The following is a 12,365-nucleotide window of genomic DNA, read 5'->3' on the forward strand; positions in this document are numbered from 1 at the left end:
GCCAGCATCCCATATGGGCGCCGATTCGAGTCCCGGTTGCTAAAATTCCAACCCAGCTCTCTGCTATGGCCTGGGAAAGCAGTGGAAGATGGCCAAACCCTTTGGGGCCCTGCACCTGCTTGGGAGACCTGGAAGAAGCTCCTGGCTCCTGGCTTCAGATTGACTCAGCTATGGTTGCTGTAGCCACCTCGGGAGTGAACCAACAGATGGAAGACCCCTCTCTCTTTCTCTCTCTCTCTTACTTTGCCTCTCTATAGCTCTGTCTTTCAAATGAATAAATAAATCTTTCAAAGAAAGAAAGTCTCCCTAGGTGTAGATTACTTTATGTTAGGAAAAGAGAAGATTCTCAACTGGTCAGAATGGCTGCAGAATAGGTACCCAGCTCCCTTTGAGGATGAGGGGGAATGTGGAGTCAGTTCAATATCTTCTTTAATTAAAATATATCACCGGGGTGGGAGCTGTGGCAGACTGGGTTAAATCATGACCTGCAGTGCCAGTATTCTATATGGGCACCGGTTTGAGTCCTGGCTGCTCCACTGCCCATCCAGCTCCCTGCTAATGAGTCTGGGAAAACAGCAGGAGATGGCCCATGTGTATGGGCCCCTGCACCCATGTGGAGACCCAGAAGAAGCTCCTGGCTCCTGGCTTCAGACTGGCTCAGCCCCAGCTGTTGCAGCCATACTGGGGAGTAAAACAGCGGGTGGAAGATCTCTCTCTTCCTCTCTGTCTCTCCTTTCTCTCTCTCTGTAACGCTAGCTTTCAAATAAATAAATAAATAAATAAATATTTTTTAAAAAACCCTTATCTGTAGGATAAGTAGTCATGGAAAACACAGTGTCTTTGTTTCATGTACTAAAAGCCCCTACTTCTTTCTGAGTGATTTGGTAGTTCCATTTACCATTAACTTAATTCAACTCAATCCAGTTCACTAAGTAATGATGCATCAACTATATTGTCCCAAGTATAATGCTTGCGATGCAGACCGACAATTCAGATGCTGTCCTGTAGAAGTCATAGTCTAGCAGAAGCAATAAACACGTGATAAATTAATTATTACAGGTTGCAACAGATACAGGAAAGGAAACACTAAGTTGTCCACAGGGACAACTTCCTACACTTTGAGTCAAGGTGTTAGCAAAGGTTAAAGTTCTTGTTTTGAAATGACTGTTTTAACTCATGCATCCCTTTTCTCTGTTTTTTAGTGATTTTGGATTCTTTAGTTCACTGAGTCAGTGTAAGTAGAAATGGAAATGGGAGTATTAATTTTTGTGAATGCATTTTCTAGACTAAAACCTGCTGTGACAAGTGGCTAGGTCTCCACTCAGGAGTTTTCTGTAACCCCTAAACAGTGAACTTCAATATCTAATCCTGGATATCCTATTCTTCCAGAGCTGTCTTTGTCCAGAAAAACATCATCACTGTTGAATTTTCTTCTTGAACATAAGCATTGGCAAGAGTAGCCTATAATGCAATTATGTTGCTCCCCGAATACCGACGAGTAAACCTTTTCAAAGCCATTTAAATTAATCAAGAAGGCAAAATGTTAATAAGTCAATATTCTGAATAAGCAGGGGAAATCTGTACGCTGAGCTTCACCCTGTCTATAAAATTGGCTCTAATAAGTGGAACAACAATATGAAATGTGGCTTAGTTTGAAAGCAACGTTGGATGTCACACTTGGTCTGATCAAGTCAGCAATTATGCATAATCAAAAGAAAGAATTGTTTAAAAACATTTCTCTGCTGAATTTTGGTGGAACACCATTCTACAGAGAACATTCAAAATGAAGCTTATGTGGATTTAGCTTAATTAAATATTTAATCAAATGTCATCTACTTATTACTTCACTCTACAATTTTTTATAACACTCAGAAGAGTTAGCTAATTTTTAACATTTCTGTTGACTTTCTTGAAATTGAACACTATTGTTTTACGCTTCTATCTACCTGCAAGTTGTCACAAAATGTCTCCCTCCCTCATCACCTTCAGCTTCACAGGGAAAACCGTTTGGAATTAGTAATCACTCACAACTGACTGGAATTAGCATTTAGAAGCTCAGCTAACCTGAATTAAAAGCTGAGGACACATCCACGTCGAAAACTGAAATTGCTATCCTTGTGATCTTCACATTTCTCTACCTCACTCCCTGAAACCACTTATTCTTAATCAGAAAGAAAATGTGAACAGGTACATTAGGTAAGACAGAGGAATAGGGACCAGACGCTAGGTAGAGGCCATTTAATTAAAAAGTGAAAGATAAATACTCTGTAAAATTGTGTGTGTCCTATACAAAAATACAGGCAGAGATAAGTGATGAGTTAGTTTAACACATGTGTTTCCAAAGGAGAAAAAACAATTGGATTATATTAGATCTGTTTCTACATATCTATAGATTTAAGATTACTGAGTACATTTTTTTAACAATAAAGAAACAAGAACAAAGGTAGAAATGAGAGGGAGTGAGAAAGAAATAAGTAATATGAGTAAATGATGACAGATTGTAATCAATGAATATTATTCTGGTTGATTTATATAATATTAAATGCATACCAGCATATTTTTGAATAATTTGTCAAAACTTCTTTCAATAGCAATTAGCAGCAAGAAATATCTTGTCTGAGACTGAAAATAGTTTGAACTGGATTTATAACAAAGAAGCAATGCTGTTGAGAGGAGTGTGCTGTGCTTGCTAGGGGGCACTATGAGGCCATTTGTTCCTTTGAGTTGTTCGCAGTTGGTCCATTTAATTATCCATGGTACTATGAAACATGAAGTAGTACATTGTTAATTACGGAGTTTTCAGCTTCATAATGGATTTTATCTAATGACTTTTGACTGCATATTTCCGGTGCCCTTCAAATTCTGTTTTCTGGTGATTTTGGGTAAACTGAAAACACTAGATTACAAAGGAGATTTAATCTAGGAAATAACTGAATCCAGCCTTCACTGTGAGGCGTAAATTTTGTTTTCTTCTAAAATAGTGAGGTCTGATGACACCACAGAGTTTGGCATCGAGTCTGTGTCTTGGGATTTCCTGACTGAGAAGTTTGCCTTCTATCTAGAAGTAAACATGAGAGACTTTCAGAAGCAAGGTGTCACTCTCCCTCATCACCAGCAAGGCTTCTATCATCTGTGCTCATTGTATGAACAAATAATAATAATAATTTTGAACAATTCCTGGGGACAAGACAGCCCCATCAGTCTTGGATCAGAAATTTTAATTTTCTAGAGGGGAAGGGGTAGTATTCAAGCTACCACAGATTGTACCTCAGAATAGCAAAATCAAGCCAATTTGTGCTTCCTCTGATGCCACTCATCCATGGAAGAATTCTCTTGACCAAATTGCATTAGATATTTTCATGGTCCAGATAAAACCACTCAACAGTTAAATTATTTCATCCAAATTCACAGACATTAAGAGAACAACTTCATTGTAAATGCCATGACAAGAGGCAGACAGATAACATTCACAGGGTCAGCAGAGAAATGGAGAATCCCCAGCACTAAATATCTCTAGTGATTCCAGACATGTGTATCCTCAGCTCCAGTTATGGGGAGATAACTTAATGATCTGCTTGCAAATGAGGCAGCAGTCAGTAACATCAGGAAGAAGGGCCACCCAGATGGTGTGTTTTGTTAAGAATTAGAACAATCCTTCCAAAATTTTTATAACTAAAACTCACTTCATTTCTGGATGTCCTAATTTTTTGGTTGACCATTCTGTGATGACCAATGGACATGTCTGCAAGGCATGATGGAGCCCAACTCTAGCCACCAGTCATATTCAGATTATTATTTGGGTGGGTAAGTATTACACCCTCAGTATTTCCTACACCCTCACTAACACAATCTCAGTTATATTGGGTGTATCCATCATCCAGCTAAAAATTGCTTTCTTCAATTTTCCTTGTAGCTAAACTTTCCCTTGTGAAACAATTCTAACTAATAACCTTAAGAGAAAATTTTTGGTTGGTTGCTATGGTTTTGAATATGGTTTGTCCTCTTTGAAACTCATGTTGGAATTTCATTGTTATTGTGGCAATGTTGAGAGATGAGGCCTCTTAAAATTTGAATAGCTGGTTAAGAGGGGTTATGCCTTTCTCATGGGAGTGAGTTTTCACTTTTCTGGGACTGGCCTGATTACCATGATGGTGGGTTACTAAAAGGCAAGAGTCCCCCCTCTTGTTTTGCCATTTTTTCCCATGATTTCTCATCCTTTCATCTCCCACCATGTTTGATGTTCATGCCAGATGTCACTGCCACGAACTTGAACTTTCCAGTTTCCAGAACCCTGAGCCAAAACAGTCCTCTGTACTTTATAAATCACCCGGTATCATGTATTCTGTTACAGCAAGAGAAATCTGATTGAAACAGAAAATTGGTACAGATAAGTGGAGGTTTGCTATACCAATGCCTGTAAATGTAGAAATGGCTTCGAAACAGGGTAAATGGGTGAGGACTAGAACCATCATGAAGGACATGCTGAAAACTCCTTCACTTTCATGGAGTGAGAGGGTGATTCTGGTGAGCACTCAGAAGACAAGAGGACCAGGAAGAGTCGGGAACTTCATTGAGACTATGTAAATGAGAATAACCAGAATGCTAAGAAACAGACAGAAAGGGCCATTCTGATTAGGTTGCAGATGAAAATGAGGAAACGCTTACCCGGACCTGGAATAAGGCCCATCCTTTTTACACATTTGCAAAGAACTTTGCTGTGCTGTGTTCATGTCTTAGGACTTTGTAAAAAGCAAAACTTAAGCATGATGAACAAAATTGTTTTGAAAAGTATTTATTTGAAAGGTAGAGTGACAGAAAACAGAGTGAGTAAAAGTGAAAGTGAGAAGAATGAGGGAGAGAGAGATGTTCTACTCTTTCACTCCCCAGATGGCTACAACAATCAAGTCTGGTTAGACTGAAGCGGATGGCCAGGAATTCCATCTGGGTCTCCCATGTGGGTAGCAGAGACCCAAGAACATCCTTCCTTCACTATTTCCCAAGCACATTGGCAGGGAGCTGGAGTGGGAGCAGAATAGCCAGGACTTGAACCCACACTCTGGTAGGGGATGTAGGTATCCCACAATGTAGCTTAACCACACAACACACCTTGAGCTACGATTTTGGCATAAGAGATCTCTAAACAAATTATAGAAGCAACAGCATACAGTGAGATGTGGGAACAAAAAGAATGATTTAAACATATAATTCATAATTATAAGGGAAGCAGCATGGAAAGATGTGGAAAATTTGCAGCTTGGCCTTGTAAAGACTGATATATTTCTTTATCTCCTTTGAAAAAGAGCTTGAAATGGATAGAGGGAGGTTGGTGCTGATCATCATGACAACAGGAAGACTGAATTGCCATTTCTATGATCTTTGAGGCTACTCTTCCCATCAGACACCCGGGAGCCTAGGAGTGCAGTGTGGTTTATGGGAACAGGCCAAGCATTTACGCCATGGATTCATGACACACATTCATCTCAAGACACTCCTCCTCTGAGGACAATGGTCTTGTGGCTGCCACAGCTCACTGAAATGGGTCCAGGTGCATCTTGTTCTGCCACTCCAGAGGTCACCAGCTGTAGATCTCGGTAGCACCACTCCTTAGCCTAATCAGGTGCAGCTACAGTTCTTGCCATCCTCCTGGAGGGAGTAAACAGTAAGCCTTGTTGGATTCCACCTCGCATTGTCTAGTGGAATGCAGAATTCGAGAGTTAGGAGGACCCATGTTCTTCCACCTAGAATTAAAGGATGTGTCAAACTTCCTGGGAATCCAGGCATAAACTAGCCACCAGAGTGAAGTTGCCACCAAGAGCCACCACCAGGGCAGTGCTTAGAGGAGTAATGGGAACAGGGCAGCTGCCTGAACATGCGGTGCCTAAATGAGAAAGATGCAGGCACCCGTGTACACCTGTAGTCCAAAAGAGCTGCAGTGTGGATCAAGCCCAGCAAACCACAGTACGGGACTGATCCACAGCACACACCCAAATGGTATGTCCAAAAGCTGGCACACAGGGTAGGGTGAGAGATTATTCAGGAGTTATAAGATTTACTATCTGCCTTGTTTGATTTCACAGTTGTTTGGGTCCAGATACTATTTTCATTTACCCATCTCTCTGTTGGATTTTGTATAATTATTGTTTTTTTATTATTGTTTTTTATTATTGTTTTTTATTTTGTATAATTATTGTTTTTTAATTTTTTAAAATTTTTTAAATTTATTCCTTTCTTTTGCTTGAAAGGCAGAGAGACAGGTGCACACACACACATACACACAGAATTTTCATCCATTGTTTTACTCCCCAGATGCCAATGGCCAATTTTAAAGCCAGGAGCCAGGAACTCCATTTGGGTGGCAAGGACCTAAGTACTTGCACATTTGGATGCTGCTTCCCTGGATATGAATTAGCAGAGAGGTGGATAAGAAGAAGAGGAAATGGGATGAAGATGAGGCATTGTTATCCAGATATGGGATGCAGCTATAAAAACTGGCAGCTTGGAGCTGGCGCTATGGCGCAGTGGGCTAACTCTCTGCCTGTGGCGCCGGCATCCCATATGGGCACTGGTTCTAGTCCCGGTTGCTTCTCTTCCAGTCCAGCTCTTTGCTATGGCCTGGAAGGCAGCAGAAGATGGCCCAGGTGCTTGGGCTCCTGTGCCTACTTGGGAGACCTAGAGGAATCTCCTGGCTCCCGGCTCCTGGCTTCTGGCCATTGAAGCCATTTAGGGAGAGAACCAGCAGATGGAAGACCTTTTTCTCTGTCTCTCCCTCTCACTGTCTGTAACTCTCTTTCTCAAATAAATAAATAAAATCTTTAAAAAAACAAACAAAAAACCTGGCAACTCAAAGGCTGTACCAAATGCTCATCACTGTAAAAATTATTGTTAATAATTTTTAATAATTATTTTAAAAATGAAAGTTAAAAAATATTTAAAATGTTCCTTGGGAAGGACTGTGGTGCAGTGGGTTAACTAGCTGCTTTCAATACTTGGATCACATACCGGAGTGCCTGAGATTGAATCTCTCCTCTGTCTTCAATCATTAATTTCTTATTAACACATCCTGGGAGGCAGAACATAAAGGCCCAAGTACTTGAGTTCCTGCCATGTACAAGGGAAACCCAGGCAGAGGTTCTGCCACCTGACTTCTGCATGGCCCAGCACGGACAGCCGTGGGTATTTAGTGAGTGAACCAAATACCTCTCAGTGTCTCTGTGTCTGGCCCTCCCTCTCTGTCACTCTGTCTTTTAAATAAATAAAATAAAGCACACTTTAAAACGCTCCACTTTTTCACTCTGTGTATAATTTTCCTCCAACATCTGCACACACACATATACACATAAACACACTCACACTTGTATGTAGAAATTTCACTTGGTTCTATCATTGAGTCTTCTGTGTTTTCTACAAAATTTTTTAAAAGTTAAAGACTTACCCATTGCACTTTTTTGATCCGTCTCTTTCTCCACTCCTCCCACACCCACAAGAACACAAATCCCATCATGACAAGCACAACACTTCTTTCATGAAGCAGCAATGATTCGAGCAACTGCTAACGCCAGTCAAAGTGCTGGCATTTAATGAGTTCCTGTTGAGTGAAAGAGTGAAAGCTAAAATAAAGGAATAAATGTTGATCCTTGTAGATGTAGAAAGTAACTTTATACTACAGAAAAAATGTAAGACAGGAATGAGACACCTTAATTCGAAGTGCTCCATAGCCGGTATCTATATTGATGGAGTACACTATATCAATCAAACTTGTATTAAGAGCTAGGAACAATTCAGAGTCCAATGTTGAAGCACAGTGGATTAAGCTGCCTCTTGTGACATTGGCATCCCAAATTGGAATTCTGGCACAATGTGTCCTGGCTGCTATACTTCTGATCCAATTTCCTGCTAATGTACCTGGGAAGGCAGCAGGTAGTGACTCTAGTGTTTGGGGCCCTGCCACCCACATGGGAGACCAGAATGCAGTTTCTGGCTCCCAGCTTTGCCCTGGGCCAGACCTGGCTTTTGTGGCTATTTACAGAGTGAACCAGCTGATGGAAGATCTCTGTCTGTCGGTCTGCCTCTCTCTCTCTGTCTCTGCCTTTGTCACTCTGCATTTCAAGTAAATCAATCTTCTTTTAAAAGAGTTGGGAACAATATAAATTTTTATAAAAACTAAAATGAAGGGTGATTTTAGAGATATCCTTTGAGCTCACAAACTTTAGAATTGATCATAAAAATCTATAAAGACCTGAACAGCTTAAATGTCTTTGCAAGAATTTCTTGATTATCAAATAGATGGAAAATTCCATTTGTGGAGTTTACAAGTCACCTGCATGCCGGCACCATGGCTTAACAGGCTAATCCTCTGCCTTGTGGCGCCAGCACACTGGGTTCTAGTCCTGGTTGGGGCGCCGGACTCTATCCAGGTTGCCCCTCTTCTAGGCCAGCTCTCTGCTATGGCACGGGAAGGCAGTGGAGGATGGCCCAAGTTCTTGGGCCCTGCACCCGCAAGGGAGACCAGGAGAAGCACCTGGCTCCTGGCTTCGGATCAGCGAGATGCGCTGGCCGCAGCGGCCATTGGAAGGTGAACCAACGGCAAAAAGGAAGACCTTCCTCTCTGTCTCTCTCTCACTATCCACTCTGCCTGTCAAAAAAAAAAAAAAAAAAAAAAGTCACCTGCTGCCAAAATACTGCTATTGGCTGGGTTTCAGATCCACATAAACATAACGTATAACTTATTTACAAAGAAAAATAATCTAGAATGTTCCATAAATGAAGAAGTACCATGTTTTGACTCTGATATAGATTTTATATTATAGAAAATAAGAACAAAAAGGGCTATTGGAACCAAGCATGAAAGAATATTTAGAAAATGTTAAAAGCCATTTGACAATGAATTTATATAGTGTCTGATAAGTAACAGAATTGCCACCTGGAAAATATATTAATTCTATATTCAATGGAGCTGCTGAAATAGAAATGGACTTTTGATTAAATACCCCTTTCTGATTAATAGGTGATTTAGAGACCATCAAGTTTAATTAAAAATGGCACTGGCTTGAAAGTCAAGAGCTCTGACTGCAATCACAGCTCAATCTTAAACAAGAGAATTTAAGAAAGATACTGTGTCTGGGTTTTGATTATTCAACGGAAACTGAAGATAATGACATCTAAACTGTAGGGGTGCAATGAAGGTTGAATTGCATAAGATATATAAAGTTTGCTAGCAGAGATGTAGCTTATAGGAAAGGTTTCAAAAGTACTTCTTTTCTTTAAATTTTTTATTTGAAAGTCAGAGTCAGAGAAAGAGAGACAGGGAGAGGTTTTTCATCCACTGATTCACTCTTCAGAAGATGGTTGCAATGGCTGGGGCTGGGCCAGGCTGAAGCCAAGAGTCAGGAGCTCCTTCCAGGACTCCCTTATGGGTGCAGGGGCCTAAGCCCTTGGATCATCTTCCACTGCTCTCCCAGGCCATTAACAGGGAGCTGGATTGGAAGTGGTGCAGCCAGAACATGAACCAGTGCCCATAAGGGATTCCAGCATCACAGGTGGTGGCTCTAACCACTACGACACAACACTGGCCCCAATTTATTTCTTGATTTGTGAAGAATGGTGTGCATGACAGAGCCTAATGTAATGAATTTAGTGTATAATATACTGGATGAGCAGAATCGAAGGGCTTTCGAAGAGTTCCCAATACCGCCTTCAAAAGGGAAAAGAGAGGTAGGGCAATTGTGAAGTCTGACTACAAAGGATGAATGATTCACTGCTACAGATGCTGTGAAAATGTCATGATAAATTCAGACTTCATTCGGGCAAGTGTTTATGTATTTACAAGAGTCTCATCAAGTGAACGAGGCTGGGTAGCCAGTAATTTTCAGCAGTAATCAAGGTTAAGGACTACTAGGAATATGGCTCCATGTTATCAATGCTTTCAGAAGAGACCTTGACTGTGACCAATAGCTGGGGAAAATATTGAACAGACTTGTAAGATGAGGAAGATATCACAAAAGGGCAAATTTCCCATAGGGCAAAGAGATCTGTCAATCTCAAATTTAGAATTTTTGCATCAAAGTATTTATAGATTTATAATTTTTATAGATTCTATCAACTTTACCACCTTTGTAAATTTTTGAATTCCTGTTTTGTCACTGTATGAGATTGTCATTTTTGCCTTAAACTTTCAAAATCAATACAACATGTTCTCAAATTTATTGATTTTTGCTGATGTGATAGTATAAGCTCATGTCTTGTTTCCTCAGCCAAAGTGGATAATAATTTGGGTACCAGTTTCTCCCACTTTTCATATCCCAACCAGACACATCCAGGAATTATTGAGAAACATTAGCTCAACATCACTCTGGGAGGACAATTGGCCATAAAAAGAAATCATGAATTCTGAACCCAAAGAAACCTGACTTTAAAACCCTTGCACACAATTCAGTTACATAGCCATGAGTCCTTGTCAGTTTATTTGGCTTCTTTGAGTGATAGTTTCCTCTTCTGTAAATTAAACTTTGGAACAAATCATTTAGTTTGCATGTAAGACCAACTGCAATAATTAGTTTATAGTGACCGAGCGGCTTTCCTGCCAGTGCTATGCTACCTGTGGCTACTCCTAACTGCATGCTTTGTTCCACCTGGTTCCTGGTCTGCTGTCTGCTTGATATGGACCCAACTTATGTTTCCAGACTTCTTTCTTCCCTAAATAAAGCCCCCACTATTCTGTATATTTCTCTCTCTAAAAATATGCTAAAAAAACTTAAAAAATAAACAAAGTGATTATGCAGGTGTACATGCTTGCATGCAAGTGTGTTTTATGTTGAAATGCATCTTATTCCATTTGTATTCTTTAGGATTTATGATATATAAATTCCTTAATACAGAACTGGCTATGTCCTAGGTATTCTAGGTAACCAAATGGAAGGATATTTACTATTAATGTGTAGTAAAACTAATCAGTTACATGTTATACCAATAACTTGTGTTTCAGAATAGACACTCATGCAATTTTCTTTTAAAATAACTTTTTTGGAAATGACGCATGGAAATAGAAATTATACAGTTAATAACTTTACGTGGTCTCAATTCTTCATTGCAAGCCTAAGGCATCATTGGAGTCAAGATTGATGAAATACGTCTCTTTACCATTACCTGTGATTTTCCACTATCCAAGACAATTGAAAAGTCACTTTTGCTTTCATTTTCCCCCTCAACTCCCAGGAAAAGTGAACATTGCACATTCCCAACTTGCTTGGAAATTTAGCCTAATTTTGCTGTCAGCGTAGCTCCCATCTTGATTTTATATCTGGCCTTCCACAAAACTCCCAGTGTTCTCTAAGTCTGCTATGAGACTCTTTCATCACATTCTCTTACTTCACAGTACTTTCCACAAACTGCAATTTCATATTTATATGTATTTTTCTGTTTGAAAAAATGCCTTTCACCACTGGAATACATGTCACATGCAGTTAGAAAACAGGGTTGTTTTATCCACTGCCATACATCAATTCCATGTATAGTAGTTACTAAAAATATTCATTGAATGAATAAAAGCATTGCTGTTTGATATCTTTATGCCTTTCTAAGAAACATATCACTTATTGTATCATGAATGGTTTCTATACAGTCTTTCTACATATTCTCTGTTTATTTTTTGATCTGTTTAAAATATCTTTTTAAAAATTAGTAACCTTTCCCCCTCTGGGCTAAATTTATTTCCTCAGTCATGTTATTCCATCTTAGGTAATTTTCATATTAATTAGAAACAATGAAACTATATTTTAATCCTTAGAGCTTAGAAATATATTTTCATTCTTTTACCTTAGCTTTTGGTAAAAATATAAAGCAATGTTTTAGTTCAATAGGTTTCTCTGACTGCCTGATAAATGGGGTTATTATTTTTTGGTACTTTGAGATATAAAAAAGGAATACAGTATAAATGCGTATCATTAGAAACTCATGGTCAATAGGGTATAAATCTAAGGGATGTGACAACTGTCAATTCCCAAAAAGACCAACTGAGAAGTCACTTAATTTAGCAAAGCTAAGTGTATTAGACTCTCTGTAGTAAGGGAAAATGCAGTTTTGATACAATAGTATCCAGAGGGGAAACTTGGTGTATGGATATTGGTATGATTTTAGAGTCTGAGAAGAGTAATCTTCAGTGGGCCTTTTGCAGGGAAGGAGCCTGGTTCAGGCTGGTCAGTTTACAGCGTAATTATTTTGGATTCACTGCAGAAAGAAGCGAGGGTTTTTTTTGTTTGTTTGTTTTGTTTTTTTTTTGTTGTTTTTTTTTTTTTTTTTTTTTTTTTGACAGGCAGAGTGGACAGTGAGAGAGAGAGACCGAGAGAAAGGTCTTCCTTTGCCGTTGGTTC

The sequence above is a fragment of the Lepus europaeus genome, chromosome 12, assembly GCF_033115175.1.
Source record: "Lepus europaeus isolate LE1 chromosome 12, mLepTim1.pri, whole genome shotgun sequence".
Taxonomy (NCBI): Eukaryota; Metazoa; Chordata; class Mammalia; order Lagomorpha; family Leporidae; genus Lepus; species Lepus europaeus.